Consider the following 14,029-nt stretch of genomic DNA (forward strand, 5'->3'; position numbering starts at 1 on the left):
AAGAAAGACAAAGGCAATAGTTTTCGAAGCACTCTTCAACAAGTAGTTACAGGACAGATCCCAGAGTTTGTCATGGGCTGCCATATGATCCTCTCAGATTTTTCCTTTAGCTGCTCCAGAGCATTGGAGGCTAGAAGGAATAAATATTTTTTTATCACCACAATTGGCTTTTTTTTTCTTTTTTGTGAAAAATACCATATATACAAGAAAGCAATAAATTTCAAAGCATAACACAACAATTAATTGTAGAACAGATTTCAGAGTTCGGTATGTGTTACTTCCACAATTTTAGATTTTTTCTTCTAGCTGATCTAAGATACTGGAGACTAAAAGAAATATCGATATAATGATATTTGTGGCAATCATACTCATTTGTTAAACTCTACCTTCTCTGTATAATTCCACCATAACCTTTGATCTTTCTCTCAGTCTTTAGGGTATTTGGGCTATGCCCATTCTAACTTTTTTATGTTGGAAGGGGCTGTCACTAATAAGGGATAGGGAACTAGCTGATGTTCTGGAAAAGCTGGCCCCTCTAGGGTTTAGGACTTATCTGGTTCAGGGAACCATCTGGAAGTTTGGCTTTCTGAAAAGCTTATCCTAGTGCATACAACCTTTGTAGAATCTTATCTATTGCCCTAGGAGTTCTTTAGGATTGGCTAGAAGGACAAATTCAATTTTATTGCCAAACACCTAGATTGAAAACTGGGATCATGGCAGATGCAATTGCCTACTCAACAGCTAACCTACCTTCTTCCTTGCAAACAGATCCCTATATGGGTGATGACATGTTCTGGGAAGGGAAGTGCCTTCCAAACTCCTGGGGTTTCTCTCTGCTGCTTTTCTGTCTGATAAGTAGGGTGAGACTATGTCCCAGTTTGCCTGAGATAGTGACAATTTATTCTTACTGTGTGATTATTAATAGTGCCCCTGTTTACTTTAAAATATATTCTAGTTTGAATGATAAATAGTCTTCCTGTGAGTATGAGAGGAATCACCTCCCTCCCTTCCTTCCTGTCTCTAACAATGTACAGGGAAGGTGTGATCCTTACAGCTGAGCGGTCATTTTGTGACTATGAAGATAAAAACCTAGAGGGTAGTAGAGAATCAGATTCAGAACAAACTGACTCTGGAACTGCAGTGCCTCTGGCTTTGATAATAGATGCGGGTTTGTTCTTTCTTACTTAAGACAAATTTAGGGGAACATTCTATTACTAGCATGGAAGGGTATGGAGGAAAGGAGGGCCAGGAATGAGACCTTTCCATGGAAAGGATTTTGAATTATTTGGGATAAAGTTTCAGAGTAATAATCAGTATTATCTTCTCCATACTTCCTCTGTAGCAATTCTGGAAATTACATTTGGTAGAAAGGGAATGATAGAAGATAAAAGAACCATGATCTATCGCTGGGTTAAGAGCGGTAGGAATTTAAAAAGTGACTGCTTTCTTTACCTGTATGGTGGGCCCCACTAAGGACCTGTGGAAATTGGTGGCAGTATGTCTAGCAATAAAAATTCTTGCTTCACACCATTTAGCCATCATCGCCTCATTCCCCAGTCATCACCAGCTAGCTCTGGAGACCCAACAATTTGACTTTTCCATCACCAAAGTGAAAGTGAAAGATTCAGCATTTATATTTTCTTTATACATGACATTCCTTGTGTGCTGTGGTAGTTAAGTTCAGGTGTCAACTTGGCCAGGTGAAGGTGCCTAGTTCTATTGCTGTGGACAAAAACCAAGGCATCTGAACCTCATCTGTTGCTGATTATATCTGCAGTTCACGAGGAGGTGTGCCTGCTGCAATGAATGACGTTTGACTTAATTGGCTGGTGCTTAAATGAGAGAGCTCAACGTAGCACAGCCCAAGCAGCTCAGCATACCTCATCTCAGCACTCGCATCTCAGCCCAGGCCTTTGGAGATGCAGAAAGGAATCACCCCAGGGAAAGTTGTAAGAACCCAGAAGCCTGGAGAGAAGGCCAGCAGAGATCGCCCCATGTAAGAAAGAACCTTCCCATGTAAGAAAGAACCTCTTGAAAGTTGGCTGCCTTTCCTCTGAAGAATTATACATTTTAACTAAATAAATCCCCTTTTATTAAAAGCCAGTTCATCTCTGGTGTGTTGCATTCTGGCAGCTTTGGTAGACTAGAACATGTGCCATTTCAGAGAAGGAGATTTAGTTGAGAATCTCAAAACTGCTCTTAAGGCTCTTCTAAAATATAGAGAAAAGAAAGCATATTTCTTTTGACTTAGCTGAAATCACTTTAGGAAAATGATGACTGAAACACAAATTTCCATTTGGCCTTTATAAAAAATGTCTCAATATCTAACTAGCTTATGTTCACCCTAAGCAAACTAAAAGCCCATTTAAATGTTGTCTTAGTACTGATAACAGACACTAAATAGTTCTGGTCTCCTCTGGTGTGTAAGATATGGATAGATAGACAGATAAATAGGTAGATAGATGGATGATTGATAGATAAATGTTTACTATAATGTATAAAACAAAGCTACTGATCTTCAAGGGAGAAATATATACAGGAAGAGGAACAGCATATGCCCAGTGTGTAGCACCCGGCCTCTGTATAGTTCAATGAGATCTTTCCTTCCTTACTCTTTTCCCCACAGTGTTATTAGATAACCATGTGATTCAGTGGGGATGTGGGCTTCATAGGAACCGATACTCACAGACAGGTTTCTTTTCAGTACTTTCGACAATGCCTTCTTCTTGATTGTTGTCACTTAACAAAGACAATGTTCTTTGTATCTCTCCTTCACCAGAATTATTTCTAGCCCATAGCAGATGCTGTACTTATGGTTGTTTTAAGAGCAGAGGGTCTACCCTTGGGTCACCGACTTGTCTCAATGTGTTCAACACCTTTAAGTATCTGTAGTGATTTGTGGCAACTAAAGGATTAGTCTTCCTGGCATAACTTCCTATCTTCCTTATGCTGGGCTTGTGGCCATCGTGGGCTTACCCCTATGGTGGAAGGGACAACTCATGATTGGTAGCTCCACCAAGACTGCATGCAGTGAAGAGATGAGGCATCCCCCACATTCCCCCATTCCTCTCAATTCAGGGTTGAACCAATACATTACCAGGCTAAGTCAAACAGGATCTTCCTAAGAATTGCTATATGGATAGTAGGAAAAAGAGGTACTTTTTCTGCTAGGTTGATAACTGGAAGGATGTAAATGTAGAGCTGTTGATGGCACCTGCCAATGGAGAGAATGAAACAAGGCAGAGGCCATTAGAACCCAGGGGATGAGAAAGAGAATGGTATGTCAATACTCGGGCTTGGTGTGCCTTAATACCACCAGGCACGAATTCTGTGGGATTTCCTAGTGACACAAACCAATAAATGCTGTTCAAACCCCTTTGATTTGGATTTATATCTCTTGAAACCTAATCAATACAAGCTACCTCATAATGATAGGTGACATCATTGGCAGCATATTAAAAAGTCCCTCACTTCAGCCCATCAGGAAAGCTCTACAGGCTCTCCATTTGTATATCCCTGGCTGGACTCTCCAAAGCTGCTGCCTCACATTCCCCTCTCTGTTGGGCATTTGGAAATGATTCTCACTCAGACTCTTTCTTGGGTTTTTAACACTCTTAAGCTTCCAGACACCGTTTTTCTTGCCTACAGCTTTGGGGTTGTCCCCCAGGGCTGAATCCAGCTCAGAACACTGACAGCATCCAGAGCTCCCTTCTTGCTCAGAAACAGCAGACATCTCTGCTCTAGAACCTGTACTCGGAAGGGCTCCTGTATTTAATGTGCAGCAGGGAAGGATGTGAGCATGGGGAGAAGAACCCAGTATCAGTCCAAAACAGAACAGACTGCAGCTTAAGGAAGTAAACAGCAGATGTAGAAAAAACGGGAGGTAACGCTTGGAATTCCCACTGCCTTGATGCCGCCATCTACTTTTCCTATGCAACAGTTTTGTATATACTTTTATATTTTTTACAATTAATTTTATAATTAAAATGCATTTAAATTTTTTTGTTTCAAAAATACATACTCATTGTAAAAGAAAATTTGAGAGTACAAAGCAAGAGGTAAAAATAAAAGTGCCCCCCAATATCCATATAATTATTCTTCCAAGAGGTAACAACCATTGGCATTTAGGAATTATTACCAAACCTTTAATATAAACAATTAATATGCCAAATATTGCTTTGCCACAAACATTTTACATTTTCTCCCTATATCTTCTTCCCTTCTCTCTCCCAGTCAAGCAGAGAGGTTTACATCAAAATTTGCTTCTTGGGAGGTTGCATTGTGTTGCCTGATATCGGTTTAGAAAAGCTCAAATCCATTGAGGAAAATGCATTTAAGGAGAGAGGCATTTCCCTTGAGATTTCCCCTGCATGTGGGATGAGGATTGGTCTTGCAGAATGTAAGTAGATATGGCTCCTGTGCTGGGTACTTTTAGTAATTAATCTATAGTTTCATTATTTCCCTGTGTGTGTGTGTAAATATATATTTATTTTCCCCCTCTGGAGGCTTTTAAGATATTCTCTTTATCTTTGGTTTTCAGCAGTTTGACTTTGGTGTATCTGGGTATGATTTTCTTTTTCTTTATCCCAGTGATGTTTTCTGAATTTCCTGAGTCTCTTTGTTGCATTTTTAATGGACAATATTTCTTCAAATACCTTTCTGCAACATTCTGTCTTTCCTTCTGGTATTCCTATGATATGTGTTAGACTGCTTGATTCCTCCCAGAGGTTAACTGAGGCTGCATTCAAATTTTAACTTTTCCCCTCTGCACTGTATTTTAGTTGATTTCTATTAATCTGCCTTCACATTCACTGTGTTTTTCTTCTTTTGGGTCCAATCTGCTGTTAACCAAATCCAAAAAGGTTTTTATTTTAAATAGCATATATTTTAGTTTTAATATTTGTTTGTTCTTTTTTAAAAACAGATTTCATATCTCACTAGCCAGTCCCCATTTTTTTCACCCATTTTATCCATATTTCCTGAATATTTAAAAAATAAATTTATCTGATATTTTAAGTCATCTGCTAATTCCAATCATCCGTCTCTATTGACTAATTTGTTCCTGGACAATGGACCAGATTTTCTTGTTTCTTCACATTTTAGTCTTTTTAAAAATTATGTATTGGACATTGTCAACAATGTGTTGTATAGAGTCTGGATTCTATTAGGTTCCTTTGAAGATGGTTGAGCTTTATTTAACAGGCTATGAAACGATGGGTGGATCACCAGAAATTTGTGGAGGTTGGGTTTTAGACGTTGTAGATGTATGTTCATTTCAGTTTTGCCCTTCGTTCTAGAATAAACATCCTTGGTCTGGGATGTAGTATTTATTCCTAAGACCTAGCCCTTTTGATGTTAAAGAAGTCAGGCTGAAAACTCTGTCTCCCCTGAACTGGGCAACTGCTGAAGTCTTTCTTCTACTTCTTCATACTTGCAGCTGTTGTTTTCCCCTGACTTTTTAGAATCTAGTTCCACACATGTGCAGTTAGGGGCAAACAAAGATTTGAACAATGTTATATGCATATTTTGGGTCCCCTTTGCAGATCCCTCCTTTCTTGAATTTTTTTCTCCTCAATTTCCATTGCTTTGGCAGCTTCAAACTCCATCCTGACTCCTTAGGCCAATGCAACTGCAGTTTTCTGCTTGACTTCTAGCCTTTCTACTCAAAAGTCATAGAATTAGGACTCTTAACTAGTTTAGTTCCCTGCTTTCAAGGAATGGATTTCCTCCAGTTTCTACCAGCTTTGGATGTTCTCCAGAGCTTTCAGACAGTTTTTTGTTTTACTCTTGTTTGTGCTTATAATTGTTATTAGCAGAAAGGTTATTTTGTTACAAGCTACCCCACCATTACCAGAAGCCAAAACTACCTGTCTGTACTGAAATTTAAGCAACATCCTATCATTAGGTACTTGCATTGTTTCTAACTGTTTGCTAGGCAGTGTAAGGGTAGTTCAGTGGTACAGTTCTCGCCTGCCATGCAGGAGACTAGGGTTCAATTCCCTGCCCATACACAACTCCCCCCCACCCCCAAAAAACGAACAAACAAGCAAACAAACAAAAAACATAAAAATTTAACAAATGGTGCTGCAATAACAGGATACTCACATGAAAAAAAAATGAAATGTGACCCCACCATACAGCGTACAAAATAATAATAATAATGCTGTGATGTATATGCATGTATATACCCTTCAATATAACTCATTGCTTCTGTGGAACAAATTCCTAAAAGCACACTTTCTCAGTTGAGATTTAAACAGTTTTAGTGTTTCTTACAGCACACGTTGCCAATGTGATCTCTAGAAAAGCTGTACTAATGTACTTTTTCTTCAGCAGGATATAGGAGCAGCCATTTCATTGCATACTTGACAATGTTAGGAATTTGGCTTTTACGTTGCCAATTTGTTAGATAATCAACTGACATCTTGTTTTAATTTACATTTCTGATCATTTCGGTGACCCAACACCTTTTGCCTATTTTATTATGAGGATTTTTTTTCTTACTGTCTTATACAATTCCTTTATAAAATAAGACTGGAAAATAGAACGGGAAAAAGAATTTGTAATATATATGACAGCTTAAAATTGCCTTTTATTTTATTAAATATTTGAAATAAACTTAAATATTTTATCAAGTATTTTGAAATAAAATATTATGAAGTTTTTTTGTCTTTTACCTTGTACTTTAGGCTTAAAAAATCCTCTTCTAAGACCAGATTAATAGAAACCACTTCTTTTTTTTTTCCTACTTGCTTTAATTACCTTGAAATTTATTTAGGGGTGTAAGTATTTTCATTTAAATTATTTCTGTCTTACTTTCCATTTCTAACCATTTAAAAATATTTTCTTTGTTTCTGTATGGTTCAGGACAATAAATTCAATATGTTAGGCTTTCATTAATTACCTCTAAATAGTGCTTTTTGTTATAAAATAACATCCTGTGATCCCAGGATCATAACTACTGCAATGCTCACATTTACGCAGATGGGAGGCTGGAGAGCATCGTCGAGAAAGGAGCTGCTGCTCTGCGATGTTTTGGTTTTCAGGCGGACCATCGTATATGGCTGTTTCGGGCTTTTGCATGGCAACTGTATGTAGTTGGTTTGGTTTTTTAGTGAATTTCAAGTGGGTAACAGCGTGATATGGACTTAACTTAACTGACTGGTGGCTCACTTTATGGGGGAGTTTATCCTAAAATCACTGTTTTCACAGATTGGCGTTATGAGTGATAGAGATGTATTATCCACCATTTATCTGTAAGTTTGTTTTTTGTTAAACTCTAATTTCTCTTTTGACATATATTTCCTCAAAGTACTTTAAACTTCTTATTTTTCTTTAAACTGAATAATATGCTAACAAAAGAAATGAAGAGTTGGAAATAATGAAACGATTGAAATAAAATATGATTGTCTAAAGAATGGTGGATATAGTTAACTTTCTAATATAGAACTTGGTTGGGGCACTAAAAAAATGACACCCCTCAGTGTACGTTTTCTTTTCCTTAGCATATTCTGCCCACACTTTATTGCTTTATCATGATAATGTAAACCTTTAGTAAAAAAAAATGTGTTTCTGCTTTATGGTCTTTGATTAAAATAGGAGGTGGCCACAACTAAAGCCCTCAAAACAGGACTGCAAAAGTTGCTTTGTGGCAAAGAGAGATTAGCACAAGAAAGTGAAGGGAGCCAAAGAGAAAATTCTCTGCCAAGCTTCTTGCTATCCTTGAGTCTCACAAACATTCTTAGGGTCTCAAAAAGACAAAAGAGCTTTTCTCATCCCAAAGGTGAGAAGTTTCAGATCAGTTTCACTTTTTTAGCCTCAGATGTCCAACAGCCCACTATTTGCAAGGAAACTTGAAGCAGTTGGAACGTGGAGAGCTGTTTAGAGGAAACTCTGCCTGGAGCCCAGGGGACTGGTGCACACTGAGGGGCCGTTGTGGCAGGTTCCTGCCCTGTCCTTGGTCTGGAATATGTCGCCTGCCCTTTAAGTGGGTCAGTGTGTTTGTGTGACTGTAACCACACCCCCACCAGCACCCTCATTCTCTCCACTCCTGGCTGCTGAGGTTTGGATCTTCAATGGAACCTATTCCCATCCGGTTGAGGGTGCGGGTGTGGAGGGGAAGCCGGTGATGTGCGGAATGTGCTCAGAATTCTGAGCACTCAAAAGAGCTTCAGTTTTTCTTTCCTAGTTCTCTCCTTGCAGATGGGAGAGAGCAAGTTCCAATTTGCTTTAGAAAAGCTACTTCTAAGTATCGTAGCCATTATGTACTGGAATACATTAGAACAAAAAGATTAGGTGGTGTTTTTCATATTTTGGATGACGCCTCCTTACCGGATTGTGATATATAGAGTGGGTGGGACCCAGCACTGTTGTTGTTGTTGTTTTACTGGTATTAGTATTGGAAGGAGGAGAAGAGGAGGGGAAGGAGGAGGAGAACAGGAAGATATCAGACGGCATCACATATGGTAGGGGTTAAGTATTTTTTCATAACATTTTTACAACAGAAAAATGTCTTTTGTGGTTTTGAGCTTTTCACTAAAACAAATAAGCGGTAAGAACATTTTAATGCAATTTGTGTGTCAATTCCTATGATTTCTTTATGATAAATGCCCAGAAGTCAAATGGTACGAAGAAAACTAACCTTTAATTTATATTGTTAAGTTGTTCTGCAGAATGTCTAACACTTTACATCCCCACCAGGAGCATATAAAACTGCTCATTTCAAGGTATGCTTTCAAAAATGGATATTGCCTCTTTTCATCCAAATGGCAAAGATTTAAAAAACAAACAGATATCTCATTACTATTTTAATTTTATTTCTTTAAGCAATGCAGAGACTGGTTTATTACTATTTCTCTTCTGTTGTAAATTGTCTGTTTGCCTCTTGCTCACTTTCTATTTTTTTTTTAAAGTTTGGATTTCTTTGCATACACCAAGATCTCTTTTTTGTATGCTCAAGACAGTCATCCTGAATTGGGCTTAGGGTTGGGAAAATAACATCTGAATTACCCAACCTTAATGTCAGTATACTCTGTGGAGGAAAAGGAAGCCCAACTCTTTTTTAAAAAACATATTATCCAAATACCTCCACAAATTAATTAATTAGCTAATTAATCAACTCACCCATTTGTTCAGTCTTTCCACAAATACATATTGAGTGCCTACTGCATTCTAGGCACTGTTCTAGTTGCTGAAGAAAAAGCTGAAGCAAGATCATGTGCTTATTTATATGGAGCTTGCATTCCAGTGGGGAAAACAGATGGCAAACGGCACGAGATAAATGATATATGATTATTTCAGGTGTTGATAAACATTATGAAGAAAAATACAGCAGGGTAGGAGGATAAAGTAAGGCATGCAGGTATATTTTACAAACTGCCTTCATCTTAACACTAGATCTGTCATACTACCTTTTGGACAAAGGAGGAGGAGTAGTCCTTATGCTGTTCAAAAGTTTCTTCCTGCCTAACTTTCTTTGCCTGCCCTCCCTCCCTCCCTCCTTCCTCCCCCCCCACTCCCTGCCTTCCTGCCTTCCTTTGCAACTACAGTTAGGATGGATAGAGCCGACTCAGTGAGGAAGATCCAGGTTATTATTCCTGTTTTTTTCTGTAGGAGAGAAAGCCTATTCCTGGTAAATACTTTATTGCCACTTCCAAAGAGATAATCCAATCTGGTGAAATCAGCTCATACTTGAAATGAATAAATATCTTTGAGGTCCCATCAGCCCTCTCCTCTCTTCATTGTTGAATTCCCCAAACTAACTGTGGTTTGCGCAGAGGTGTTCCATGAGCTCGGTGCTTTTGCATCAACCCACTCAGCTAACAAGCCTTTCCCTGACCTGTGTTTATTGGCGTATCTCCATTTTTGAGTTGGTGTGTAATTAATTCTCAAGTGTTCATCTTGTTTCAGTTGAAGACCTAATGGTATTGAGGATAAAACTATTTTTTCTAAAATGTCTTCAGTTTACTTATGGCCAGTAGTTCTTCACTCTCAGACTTCTCCTTGTGGCATGTTTTAAATGAAGCTTTTAAAGATCTTCTTGTCCTCATTTGAGGTTGTTTTGAAAGCGCAATCTCAGAGGAACAATTTCGGTGAACTTAGCTTCTCTAGCAGGTTTAAGGCTTCCAATTTAGTGGACACTGTTTATACATATTTATACACATTAGTATCATGTTCTCAATGACTCCTTGACCCTTAGCTTTTCCTATGAAGGATTCAGTACCACTTCCTTGAGACTACTGCCCATCTGCAAGTAGTCTTAAGGACGACTGTGACCCTTTTAGAGATAAATTAAAGTGCAATACTTACTGTTCACGTTAAGAAGTAACTAGCACACTAATCCCTTTGTCTTCTTACTCAATAATAGACAGGAACAGAAGAAAATAAAGTACCAAATATAATTGAAGGCACCTAATATCCTCTCCTACATATTTTTTAATTAGTAACATCTTCAGTACAATAGGGTCATATTAGCTTTGTAGCAGGGAGGTTGAACAAAAGGGGGGATCCTTTCTTCGCACCAAAATCTTGAGCCAAGGTTTTTTTTGTCCAACCACTTTTTAAATTCTTAACTTTTACATTCAAATCTTCATTACCAATGCTAATGGAGGCAGATAATTCAAGAGCCTTCCTCATCCAAAAATAACTTAAACTTAGCTTTGAAATGCTTTTTGGTGCTTTAATTTTAATAAGAGGTAATGAAGATCCATAATATTTCATGCAAAATAGTGTATCTCATTAGCATATTTAAACAAGTTAAATATGCTGGTGGGGGCAGAGCACGGTGGAGGGGGTGGCTGGGAATGTACAAAGAGTATGGACAGCATCAGTCACACCTGAATTCACAACCACAGTCTTCCATTTAATAGACAGGTGACCTCAGCCAGGTTGTTAAACTTGGAATGGCGATAGTACTTATCTCATGGGACATTTGAAAGGATTAAAAGGGGCAAAAGCTTGTATTCACTTAGCAACGTTCTCCATGTTAGTTATTATCACAGCTGTTGCCATTATTTGGATGTGTCAGCTCCGGGATACATGTATGTGATTTTCAAAAAAACGTAGTTATATCAACATCTTTATTTATATTTCATTTCATGTCAACATCTTTAAAAATGTATAATTATAGACTTTGGAAAATATGTCATCAAGGATGAGAAACCAGACTAATGCTAGGAAATAAAAACAAAGAATTATGTGAGTGGTATGCCTGTGGATCAGAAAGGCTAAACACGAGTCACAAAGGCATTTGTGCCAGGCCCATGCATTTTTGATGCTTTATCATGTTCTGAAGGCAGGAATACACCCTGAAGTCATCAAGTTTGCAAAAAGAATCAAGAAACACTAGGATGGTCCAGTAGCCATTTGTTTTAGAAAGCAAACATAAGGCTCTGTGAGTGTTCCAAAAATGAGGTAGATGAGCTTCAATGTGGAAAATACAGATAATGCATTTTTTATAACCCATATGAAAGGTGAGCTAGCAGGTCTGATCCAGGCCAGCAGTTCCTTTCTTCCATACGGCGGCCTAAAACTGAAAGGCCGGGCACGAGAGAGGGGTGTGTAGACAACACAGAGCTCTGGCCCGCCTCTCACATCGTCATCACACGTAAGAACCCCAGGAAAGACTCAGTGAATGTGGGCCAGCTCCAAAGAAGGCAACTAAATGACCAGGAAGCCACAAGGATATCTACACCAATAAGCTCCAATCCTAAACGTCTATAAACGGAGTCCAACACCTTAGAACTCATTCTGGAAATATGAATGCAGACAGAAAAAATCAAACATATTAACAAAATTATGAATTATGGAAACAGATTTCTTGATTACATTTTGGTTACTAGAATGTGTGGAAAACCCCTGAAGGCTTAAAAGAGATCACTTGACTACATATAAAAGAAGGAACTATTTTGCATAGCAGTAATATGTGGAACTTGCTAAGTCAAATAAATAATAATACTGTTACTTCAAGAAAGTAATAATTAGATTAGAGCTTCCAAATAGGTTATTTCGACAAAAGAAGGGAGGTTAACTTAATGAATAAATCCATGCCAAGGATAACTACACCAACGCATGTCTCTTGGTTTTATTATGAGAAAATTAGATTGAATCGTCCATCCCTCTAAAGCAATAAAGCAAATTTTCCATTTTTTTGTATTAGCCAATTTTCAAAAAATATTTTAATAAGTTTTTAATTGAAGTGTGAGATACATATAGAAAATGCATGAATCAAAGCGACAGTCTGATGAATAGTCACTAAGTTAACATACTCATATAGCTACCACCTGAGTCAGAAATAGAAAGTCACCAGCACCCTCAGAAGCCCCCCAGGGCACTTTCCCCATCACTGTCTCCTTCTTTTGCCCCAAAGGTGGCACTTCTCTTAACCTCCAACATCAGAGATAAGTGTTGCCTGTTTTTGAGTCTTTCATAAAAACAATCCTATGAAGTACCTGAAAGTATTGAGTTGTGTTCTAGTAGCCTTGATTCTTGAAGATGATTGTATAAGGATATAGTTTTTACAGTGTGACTGTGTGATTATGAAAACCTTGTGTCTTACACCCCTTTTATTCAGGGTATGGACAGATAAGTAAAAAGATATGTATAAAAAATAAATAATAGTGGGAATAAGAGGTAAAATAAATTGGTTAGATGGAAATACTTGTGGTCAATGAGAGGGAGGAGTAAGGGAGATGGTGTATATGAGTTGTTTTTTTTTTCTTTTTATTTCTTTTTCTGGAGTGATACAAATGTTCTAAAAAATGATCATGGTGATGAATGCACAACTATGTAATGATATTGTGAGCCACTGACTATGCACCATGTATGGATTGTAGGTGTGAAGATTTGTCAATTAAAAAAAAAACGAGCAATCCTGTGTAGTTTCCTGGCTGCTGAAACAAAACCTATGCAATGGGTTGACCTAAAATCAAGGTGTCATCAAGGTGATGCTTTACCAGAAGACGGTGTTGATCTGGGGCTGCCTGCCAGCACTCTTTGGGCCTCGGTTTTTTCTGTCCCGTGTGATGCACCTGGCCACCTCTCCTGGCTTCTCGGTTTCACTGCCTGCCTGCTTCTGGCTGCTCCCTCTGGCTTTTACTCTCTGTGTCTGAATTTCATTCTGCTTATAAAAGACTTCAGTAATGGACTAAAACTCATCTCCCATGACTCCCAGAGGTGTATAACATGGGACATCACTCCCGGGGATGAACCTGGCCCTGGCCTCATGGGAGTGAGAAAGCCTTCTTGCCCGAAAAGGCTAAGAGAAATGAAACAAAATAAAAGTTTCAGTGGCTGAGAGATTTCAAACAAAGTCTAGAGGTCATTCTGGAAGTTATTCTTGTGTATTAGATATCCCTTTTTAGTTTATGGTGCATTAGAAGAACTAGAAGGAAATACTTGAAATTGATTAACTATAATCCAGTAGCCTTGATTCTTGAAGAAGATTGTATAACTATATGGCTTTCACAGTATGTCCATATGATTGTGAAAACCTTGTGACTGACACAACTGTACCCAGTGTATGGACAGAACAGTAAGAAAGTAAAGACAAAAAATAAATAAACAATAGGGGAAGGGAGGTACATGATGTTTTTTTTGGCAAACATTTGTAATTTTTGATCATTCTGTTCTGCATATATAATCAGTAATTCACAATATCATCACATAATTGCATATTCATCATTATGATCATTTCTTGGAACACTTGCATCTATTTATAAAAAGAAAATAGAAAAAAATTCATACATACCTTACCCCACCCCTCCCCCTCACCGATCACCAGCATTTCACTCTAAATTTATTTTAACATTTGTTCCCCCTATTATTCATCTTTATTCCATATGTTTTGGTTATCTGTTGATAAGGTAGATAAAAGGAGCATCAGACACAAGGTTTTCACAATCACACAGTCACATTGTGAAAGCTATATCATTATACAATCATCTTCAAGAAACATGGCTATTGGAACACAGCTCCACATTTTCAGGCAGTTCCCTCCAGCCTCTCCACTGCATCTTGACTAACAAGGTGA

The 14,029-nt window shown here is 38.1% G+C and overlaps 1 protein-coding gene across 16 annotated transcripts in view; it reads left to right on the forward strand.

The window, feature by feature from the left end:
* The window catches only part of LYPD6 (LY6/PLAUR domain containing 6), a 252,582-nt gene that overhangs the window by 16,545 nt on the left and 222,008 nt on the right, over positions 1–14,029 (forward strand). For 2 of the 16 annotated variants that reach the window (XM_077153764.1, XM_077153766.1), the window contains exon 3: positions 6,985–7,090. The exons of the other annotated variants lie outside the window; for them this stretch is intronic. The gene's annotated coding sequence lies outside the window, so the exon portion shown is untranslated. The remainder of the gene's footprint in view (positions 1–6,984; positions 7,091–14,029) is intronic. 16 annotated transcript variants of the gene reach the window in all.

Source organism: Tamandua tetradactyla, chromosome 3 (genome assembly GCF_023851605.1).
Source record: "Tamandua tetradactyla isolate mTamTet1 chromosome 3, mTamTet1.pri, whole genome shotgun sequence".
Classification (NCBI taxonomy): Eukaryota; Metazoa; Chordata; class Mammalia; order Pilosa; family Myrmecophagidae; genus Tamandua; species Tamandua tetradactyla.